Here is a 9,157-nt window from a genome sequence, read left to right as displayed (position 1 = left end):
CAAAAAGTATTTGATATAGATTCATGAAACCTTGCATGAGTCTTAATCATGATATGAACTAGCGCACCTCCTATTTTTCATCTGGCTCCGCCCCCTATTTTCAGAGTTATGGCCCCTGAAATAGTCAAAAATGCACATTTTCACCTTGTGACATGCCTAGCTCAAAAAGTATTTGATATAGATTCATGAAATCTTGCATGAGTCTTAATCATGATATGAACTTGTGCAGCTCCTATTTTTCGTCTGGCTCCGCCCCCTATTTTCAGAGTTATGGCCCCTGAAATAGTCAAAAATGCACATTTTCACCTTGTTGGAGTCTTTATCGTGATGTGACCTTGCACACTTGGCATTCTTCTTAAGAATCTTAGCTCTTATTACAGAGTTATGGCCCTTGAAATAGCCAAAATAGTGGATTATTTGTTTGTGATGCACATAGCTCAAAAAGTATATGGCCTAGAATAATGAATCCTTTTCATAAAATGTTTGTTGAGGCTATACCCTCAAACTGAGACTACAAACATTTGAATTATTGCCCCTTATTTGTGACAAATGTACCAGTGGGGGGCACACCCTGTGTCCTACAGACACATTCTAGTTACAGCTTACAGTTTTCCATTAAACTTGTTTAAGAATGGTAAAAATCTATAAAAGTAGAATTAACAAACTTTTTTCTGTAATTTTAATTGACCAAACGGCCCCTATCTATCAAATCAATAAATCTATAAGCGATCAACCAATCAATGTGAACAACCAATCAATGCGCTTGAATTGCACACCAGTCCTCCAGGCAGTGTTATGTAAATATTATCCTCCAACATTGTGATCTCGACACATAAAAATAGCTGATTAATTACTTTTGACAATGATTATTTATATGTGTAAAACTTATTAGAAAAAAGTAAAAAAGGTGTCAGTGGGGACTTTGCAAGTCAGACAGTAGCTTCCCAGAACGCTTAGGTTTAAAATTGCCCCTATTGTATGTATGCACATATTGAGTGTAAAGGTTAGGCCTTATAGGGTTAGGTTTAACAGAGGTTTAATAGTGGACATCAAATGCATGCCAACACTCAGGGGTGTGGAAATCCCAATATTTTTCACTTGTCCACGGACAAATGAGACTGAAAAATCTACTTGTCCGAAGTCAAAACTTACTTGCCCGGATTTTCAACATTTAAGCATGCAAATAATTCTTTATTTTGGACAATTATCTACAAGTTTTAATAAAAGCAAACATAATAAAGTGTAATACTGTAGCTGATTCAAAAACTAAGCTTTCGACACTTTAGCTTGTGTTCGTCCGCGAGGCCTTCGAACATTTAACAGGAAGACTGCCCATCATGCCATGCGAAATCATGTGAGAAAGCATGAAACTTTCTGACTGTTACAGTTAGAAAACATGAAACTTCCTGACTCGTACTAGCGAGCTCTTTGTGCTTTGACTGTTGACTTCCATTTTTGTTGGCAGACAAGGTTGTAACAACGAATTTGTCCAAAACTTTGTGATAATTGTTTATGTTTCCAGTTTCTATTCGCCGAGTTATCGTGTGAAAAAAATCAGGAAATAATCAAAACGCAGAGAAAGAGATACTAAATTTAGACGCAGTATGGTTTTCCCAAAACTGGAGAAATCGAGAGGCCCTCGGCGGGTGAAACATCCGTTTTGTACATCAAATTCTTTTATTAACTCCATAAACTTGAAGCACTGTTCAGCGTTTCTAAACTATTTTTTTGTACCAGAAAATTTGTGCTTGTCCACGGACAAACGGAATGCGAAAACTCACTTGTCCGCCGTCAAAAAGTCCAGAGTCGGACATAGGAATTCCACACCCCTGACACTCAATGCAGGAGATTTAATGCCAACCTGTTAAAAACCCACCACTGTAAAAGAAAAGAAACGAAATTTATGAGCATAATTTTAAGTCATAAGGTCACAAAATGTCATTTTCTAGTTTGATTACATTTCTGATTGATATGATAGCAAAATAATTTTCCTAAAACAATAAAATTAATATACTTAGTCATAAAACAAATACTGGCCATCAATGCCCAGCCTGTATAGCACTTGAAGAATATAATCATAATATTAAACATTAATTGGCACAAAGTTCTTTAAAACTGACTGTATTTGTATTCTCTTAAAAATTGAAAGTAGTGTAAGTAAACTTTTGAATGTAATTTTTTCTATTTTCGGTCATGGAGGACTTGTTTGCTGTCGAGGTCTTTGGTGACGAGCTACAGGCAGGTGATGAGGAGTTCACCATGGTTGTAGGGTACAGGAAGATCTTCAGTTTCCTTACTTTGCTTGGACTGAGGTAGGACCAGTAGAGATGTGGTTCTTTCCAAGGTAGGTCTTGCTTTTCCGCAGAGTGAATCTTCTTGACATGGTTAACAATCCAATTCTAATTCCAAGCCCATCTCATGTTGGACCTTTCATAGGACATGCCACATGTAGTTTAGTTACCAAGAGGTAATACTATTCTCTTTTAAAGATACGAAATGAAAGAAAACACTGTGTCTGAAATCATTTATCCTGCACTTTTGGTTGGCAGTTACTAATGAAAAACAGGTAAATACCACAGGTGGCAGTATGGGTCCATGAACCATATGCGCATCATGAACGGGCAACGGCGTACGAGACAGTAGTGTTTTCTCTGTCCGAATAAATCCCACACATTTTTTCGCACCGAAGTCTCCCCCGTAAAACGCACCAAGCACATAGTGCCAGTTTAAAATAACGTTATAACCGTTCATAACAGACTAAACACAAACTAACAAGACCAAAAATCAAGTTCAATCCTACTTTGTTACTTACAAATTCGCTATTTAACTTTTTCGCTTTCGGAAATTACCTTCGCCTGCCATGATATCCGTTGACAAGATGGTGGTTGTAAGGCCAGAGTTCTTTGATTTTTCGTTACTCAGACCCGCCGACCCTATTTTCCGTCATTTTCGAAAAAAATGAAAATTGAAATTTCAAAAATTTCAAAATTATTTTCGGGAACAACGACGACAACGTCGATATTCGTCAGCGCATTATCCGTCAGTGTCATATAGGCGCAATTTCCGCTCAAATGGAAGCGTCTTCCGTACGTAAACAATTGTCTTTGAACGATTTATGGGCGATGGAAAAGCGGAATATTAGGTTTGTGATCTAGTATATAGACAATAAAACAACGAAAAACAAGTTCTGTAAAGGTTACGGTCAGTAACGGTGTCTCTTCTTCTTCTTGTCGTTTGCAAATAAGTAACGGTGTCTCAAAATGTTGGAAAAACATAAATTTACCCGACGTAAATAACAACGGCAACATTGAATGTAAATTTGACATGCCTTTGGCAGTTATATATTTACATGAGGATGACGTATAGGAGCAACAAAGTGCTGCCAAAGGAGTTATCCATTTCAGATTTTGGGGTTTTTTTAACCAGGAGGGAAAGGGGCCCAGGCCTGTGATTTGGAGCAAAAACAGCTCGGTGTTTGGGCAAAGGGGAATAAAAAACCTTATGTAAAGTCATTTTTTGGGGAAAACTGCATAATTTAAAAGATATTTTCTGAGGGAAGGACCCTGTTATGAAGGGGGTAAAACCCTGTGATATGCTTATGAAGACATATATATATATTACAAGTTGCCTGAGGGACCTATCTAGCTACTTATGCTTTCAGTCATTTTCTGGCCATCTAATATAAAATAAAGAGTGGCCCGACTTTGAATCACTTGCCCCTGACCAATGTGGGATCGAGCCCCACTCCGGTCATCATGTGAAAAAGATATCCACCTGGCTGACGGAAGGTAGGCCATTCTACCCAGATGCCAATTCTTGCCTGAGATGATGCCCAGAGGAGTACCTGGGGTCTTCCAGCACCATTTAAGTCTGGAAAGTCACCATATGGCCTATAAAATTGTGTCAGTGTGACTTATAACACAACAAATAAATATTAAAATGTATTAAATAAAGATCTTGGTCAGAAAAGTTTATGAATTAAAAATAAAAGTATGCACATGCTGAAAATGAAACCAGCCGATCAGACCATTGAAAATTGCTATTCAGTCATCAATTTAATTCTCGCGGGAGATGTTATGGCCAAGGGCAAGTAGTACCCATGCCCAAAGAGTGATTTTGTTCAAGTTTTTGAAATCATCAATTTTATGTTCAAGATAATAAAAAAGTTAAACACAAAATGGTAATTTTCTTTGTATTACATGTTAAATGCGTATTAAAGAAGTGTTAAAATCCTTTCTGGCAACACATTTGAAGTGATAACTTATCGTCTGTTGTTTTAGTAATTTTACTGCCTTTTTAGCTCGACTATTCAAAGAATAGTCTAGCTATTCTACTCACGTCGGCGTCGGCGTCACACCTTGGTTAAGTTTTTGCATGCAAGTACATACAGTTATCATTTAAAGACATATAGCTTTGAAACTTATTTATTCTTCTTCTAGGTCAATTACCAACCTCACTGGGTCAAGTTCCATAACTCTAACATGTATTTTGAGCAAATTATGCCCCCTTTTGGACTTAGAAAATTCTGGTTAAAGTTTTACATGCAAGTTACTATCCCCAAAACTAATGCAGATATTGAATTGAAACTTCACGTGTCTTCGGGGTTATAAATCTAGTTGATAGCACCAAGTCCCATAACTCTGACCTTCATTTTGGTCAAATTATGCCCCCTTTTGGACTTAGAAAATTCTGGTTAAAGTTAAAGTTTTGCGTGCAAGTACATACAGCTATTACTAAAAGGCATATAGATTTGAAACTTATTTTTTCTTTTTCTAGATCAATTCCCTACCTCACTGGGTCAAGTCCCATAACTCTAACATGTATTTTGGCCAAATTATGCCCCCTTTTGGACTTAGAAAATTCTGGTTAAAGTTTTGCGTGCAAGTACATACAGCTATTACTAAAAGGCATATAGATTTGAAACTTATTTTTTCTTTTTCTAGATCAATTACCTACCTCACTGGGTCAAGTCCCATAACTCTGACATGTATTTTGGGCAAATTATGCCCCCTTTTGAACTTAGAAAATCCTGGTTAAAGTTTTACATGCAAGTTACTATCTCCAAAACTACTAGGGGTGACTATTGAGGCCAATTTTGGCTATCGCAATACTATTGATATTGCTTAAAAACTATTGCGATACTATTCTATTGCAGGTTACTATTGCGATACTATTGCAATAGTTATCGGCCATCCTATTTTATACAGTAAAGCTACCAACTGGCATTGTTACACAGTGTAAGAGACGGCACTGTTTATAATTGCTGTTAACACACATTGAGATGTTTGTATAAATGAAATGGACAGAAATAAGTCTAACATTAAATATTTCTTGACTTCCTTAGCTTTGAAACAATAAGTAAAACAATAAACCTATGCAAGGTATACTCAAACGAATCGGCCATTTTGTTGCGAGTGTCAACATGTTTAATAACCCAAAGCATCGAAAAAGACGAAAATTAACGGATCGGTTTAAGGTGTACCAGCACTTAATGAAGGGCCCTACCGAACAGTGTGCTGTATAATACAAGTATCCTTCTTTCTCCATGTTCATAGTACATTTTCTCATCTAAGATTAACAGGTTATTTAAATATATTTAATCAAAGTTTCTAAGAAACTAAATTTATTAATTATCTCCAGACTTCTCAGTCCTTTATGGTAGTTAAATTCCGTGAGGATAATTATTGTAATGGAGACGTAAACATTTTCCGAGGCGCAAATGAAAGCTGGCTCTTGGTTTATAAATTATAAATTATTTCTGTATTTACTAAAATTTCAAAACTATCGAAACTATCGATTGTTGAAGGAACTATCGGCGATTGTTATTGGATCGTGACTTTTCTATCGATGCATGCTGTCGGGACACTTAGTATCGCAATGCATCGATAGTTCGATGTATCGTTACACCTAGTGATGAAACGATGATCGAGTTAAATCGAATAATCGTCGCCGGCAGCCGCAGGTCGCCGACTATCGATGTTGGAGTTCTGAAATCGATGTTGCTAGCGCTTTTCGCGCAATTGATCCCTTTCCGTTCATTCCATATATCCGTTATTTTCATACATTTCGTTAATTAAACCGCAAGGGACGTCACTCTCACACGTTAAAATGGCAGAAAAAAGTGTCCAGGAAAAGTTTGGCCGACTGTGTGGGCTTATTTTGGCTTCGAAAAAACAAAACAAGGACCACCTATTAAAGAATACCTCAACATGCAATCTGTTATTTGCAAACTCTGCCGAAAATCATATGTGAACAAAGGTATCTTTTCGTACCCAAACTATTCGAACCCTTCGTAATTCGTATGGACTTTGTGAATTATTAAACAATGATCCCGATGTGCCTCTCTGTGTCTGTCAATTTGTCAACCTTATTTTGAAATAGTCTTGAACTGTCTTGTTTTATATTTATCTCATCAAGCCAACGAGATTGAAATTAAATTAACCAATTTCATACTTATAGAAATTTATAGTTAAAAGTAAAAATGCATTCCCTAAATACATTAAATGTATTCACCATGATCACTTGACACTTGTTATTGGTTTAATTTACTTGTCAAGAAAAGTATTTACTAGTACAATTTTAATAAACATCCCTAGTCCCAAGTCCCAAGTAATGATAAAAGCATAGTATATTTGTTTTATGAAATTATCTGAAATGTATTGACAGTATTGCCTAAGTGGAATCTATAATAAGAGTATAATTATAGGTAAGTCTGAATGCTTTTACTTTCGATTATATAATCGATTGTGAATCGAAATAGCTGTTCAGATTCGATTCGATTATCGATTTTGTTTTGAAACCGATTTTACAACACTAGTTACACCCCTAAAAACTACTACAGATATTGAATTGAAACTTCACATGTGTCTTCGGGGTTATAAAACTAGTTGATAGAATCAAGTCCCATAACTCTGACATGTATTTTGGGCAAATTATGCCCCCTTTTGGACTTAGAAAATCCTGGTTAAAGTTTTGCGTGCAAGTACATACAGCTATAACCAAAAGGCATATAGCTTTGAAACTTATTTATTCTTTTTCTAGGTCAATTACCAACTTCACTATACAGGGTCAATTTCCATAACTCTTAACATGTATTTTGAGCAAATTATGCCCCATTTGGACTTAGAAAGTTCTGGTTAAAGGTTAAAGTTTTACATGCAAGTTACTATCCCCAAAACTAATGCAGATTTTGAATTGAAACTTATCATGTTTCTTCGGGGTTATAAAACTAGTTGATAGCATCAAGTTCCATAACTCTGATATGCATTTTGGTTAAATTATGTCCCCTTTCGAACTTAAAACTCTTTTGATATTTAACATTTTGGGTAATAATTTCCTGCTTCTGTGACAATATTTCGAATAGTCGAGCTTGGCTGTCTTACGGACAGCTCTTGTTATTTTTATTTTTTTCCCCTCCTCCTGTCAACATTTTTCTGCCCAAAATCCGAGTAACAAAAAATAAAAAAACTCTGGCCTAAATAACGTTTTCATTGGTGGAGACAGTTTACATATTTCAAACGTAGTTATAAAATCCAGAGTACCTGAAAATAAACAAGCAGCGATGGCTCATGAAGATTATTTACCAAATTCAAATAAATAACAACTAGTAAGTAATTAAGTAGAATTGAACCTTATTTTTAGTCTTGTTAGTTTACATTTAGCCTATTCTGACTGCTTGTAGCGCTATTTTTAACTGACATGGTGTACTTGATTTGTTTTAGTGGGGAGACTTCGGTGCGAAAAATGTGTGGGATTTATTTGAATGGAGAAATCACTATTGTTTCATACGCCGTTGCTCGCTCGTGATGCGTGAACGGTTTAGAACTGGGTTTTGAAGTAAGGTTTTTCTGAAAGATTAAACTTTTGCCGAAAAGGCGGCCAGTCATTGATAAGGAAATATTGTTTTGAAAAAAGAATACGGACCTGGAAGCAATGCACGTGCCAAACTGTTCATATCTACCTTTAACATTGACTCATTGTCACAGGAGCAACATTGTTTTCAAAATGGCTTTTTGTCATTTTTTTCCTAACAAAACATTATAATTGTAATAAATTTAAGTGCATATGGCTCATGGACCCATTCTGTATCCTAGGTACGTTACTGCCACCTGCGGTAAATACCAGTACAGAATCCAGGAACATTCGTTAGATAAACTGTTTGACATTAAAAAGTAGGATATTGTACAAAGTTTGTTAGAATTATTCTAGTTTGTCAGAAGCATGGCTACAAGATATGTAAGTCACTTACAAATATCACTGTGTCCAACCTATATGTCGCATTTACGGCAGGTACGCTATACACACGGTATATTGTATGTTCCATTACAGGCATTTCCTGTTGATCTTGTCAGCATCCGGTATGGTGAGGTTAGAAAAACTTCTTATTTTCATTGAAGTTCAACGAGTGTAAAAGAAGCGATATATTCAGTACGAGCTGCAGATCATTCATGCTTCTCATGGTAATTTGGTTTTTGCCAGTAATTCTCTAGTTTATTCAAACATTCAAGTAAACTGACGTGTAAAGTCGGTTTCAAACTCGGACGCTCACTTTCAGGTTCATTTTCTGTCTCTCAAAAACATTCTGTTGACTGTTCACCTGTTTAACGCGAGAATAGTACAAGTTACAAATAAACATATATATCATGGCGTAAATTCATGTTTTAGGGGAGCTTTATGCCAAAATTAGCGATGTACGCCCCATAAAATGGCGGGTCTACAGAAGTACGCCACATAAAAAGGCTGTTATCTTATGCCATTCAACTTACTGTATTTTGCATTTGAGAGCCGTTTTGACATCATGATGCATGTTTTGTATAGATCACTCATATTATGTAGGCATAGGAAAAAGAGATCAATATAATTGCGACTTTACTAATCCTACCAGGTGTTCTGTATTACAAAAGTCCTTCTATTGTGACATTTTGATACAAGCAAAACTGTATTATCTGCACTATAAAATACTTACTGGTATTTCATTTTATTATCGGCTTGTCAAAAGTTAATTTTTTACCATAAGTAAGTTGACAAACGCCTCAGTCACAATCAAATGCATTTTTTTGTTTCACTTGGGGTCAAAAATAAAACTTTGTAAAACTCTTTTATTTTGAAATGTTAATTTACCATATACCTTGGTTCTACAAAAACAATGGTAGTTGTC

At 35.9% G+C, this 9,157-nt stretch overlaps 1 long non-coding RNA gene across 1 annotated transcript in view; it reads left to right on the top strand.

Annotated features, from left to right (window-relative positions):
* Window positions 1-2,190: 2,190 nt before the first annotated feature.
* LOC128548909 (uncharacterized) overlaps window positions 2,191-9,157 on the top strand; it is a 17,200-nt gene continuing 10,233 nt past the window's right edge. Inside the window, exons 1-2 of the long non-coding RNA XR_008367332.1 lie at window positions 2,191-2,344; window positions 8,329-8,459. This is a non-coding gene — a long non-coding RNA (uncharacterized LOC128548909). The remainder of the gene's footprint in view (window positions 2,345-8,328; window positions 8,460-9,157) is intronic.

This window comes from Mercenaria mercenaria, chromosome 15, assembly GCF_021730395.1.
Source record: "Mercenaria mercenaria strain notata chromosome 15, MADL_Memer_1, whole genome shotgun sequence".
In the NCBI taxonomy this organism is placed as follows: domain Eukaryota; kingdom Metazoa; phylum Mollusca; class Bivalvia; order Venerida; family Veneridae; genus Mercenaria; species Mercenaria mercenaria.
Note: the sequence above shows the minus strand (reverse complement) of the source record. Positions and strands in the feature narration are given on the sequence as shown.